The following is a 1033-nucleotide window of genomic DNA, read 5'->3' on the forward strand; positions in this document are numbered from 1 at the left end:
TACTTATAAAAAACTTTTTACTCGGAATTTGGCCTCATAGAGCTGTTCATTTGATGTCTGTTTAGATCAATACTTTCAATCTGCATGTCTTCTTTATCACCACAAAATAGGGATGATCAAAATAACCTTTGAAATGAGGATGCGGTACCCCGAGATTGAAGAGATCGAATTCCTCCCGGGAACACACGAAACAAAGATATGAACTGGGTCAAATAGAAAGATCGGAAATTGAAAATTGACCTTTCCATTGTTATTTTTTACATTGAGGTCGGTAACGTTGGTGAATTAGGTTAAGATAGGGGTACGGAAAGAGAGGGATTCGAACCCTCGGTAAACAAAAGCCTACATAGCAGTTCCAATGCTACGCCTTGAACCACTCGGCCATCTCTCCTATATAATCTTATGATTATGACCCAAAAACCGCGAGTGAATAGCGAGTCATTCATATTCTTGCAGTAAAGGAAATTATCTGCAATTGCATCATGCCACTGATTAAAGATATGCCCACCATTCTTGTATCGGTGCTAATTGCCGAAATGCATGGACAGTTCTAGTATTGAGTGTCATATCGAAAGGCATGGTTGGTTAAACAGATGGCCATGAAACAGTTGTACGAAGATTGGGATGCATTGTACAATGAACTTCAGAGGTGGATAGCTGCTATGCAGGAATACGTGCCAAGGACTGTCGTTGACTTGCAGATTGCCTTCTTACGGCTCGGATGACCAACTACAACTACGGAGAAGCATTTTTTATTGGATGTTTTGGACATTCAATCAATGCGTTCGAGTCTTTCCCCACTGCAAGCTGCTTGTGCAGGTTGATAGGATGGATGAGAAATATACGCAGATCCTCCTTATTGCAGTTGCATAAGACAGGAACCGAAACGTGCTACTTATAGCGTTTGCCATCGTGGAGTCGGAGAACATGGAATCATGACAATTTTTTCTAATGAACTTGTGGAGGTATGTTGTTAGACAAGACACCATTTGCATCATTTTCAATAAACCAAAGGGGCTAGTTGCTACGATTA

The 1033-nt window shown here is 40.9% G+C and overlaps 1 non-coding gene across 1 annotated transcript; it reads right to left on the reverse strand.

The window, feature by feature from the left end:
- Window positions 1-304: 304 nt before the first annotated feature.
- On the reverse strand, window positions 305-391 carry TRNAS-GGA (transfer RNA serine (anticodon GGA)). Its single transcript has one exon. It is a non-coding gene; the product is annotated as a tRNA-Ser (tRNA).
- Window positions 392-1033: the final 642 nt, after the last annotated feature.

The sequence above is a fragment of the Gossypium raimondii genome, chromosome 12 (genome assembly GCF_025698545.1).
Source record: "Gossypium raimondii isolate GPD5lz chromosome 12, ASM2569854v1, whole genome shotgun sequence".
In the NCBI taxonomy this organism is placed as follows: domain Eukaryota; kingdom Viridiplantae; phylum Streptophyta; class Magnoliopsida; order Malvales; family Malvaceae; genus Gossypium; species Gossypium raimondii.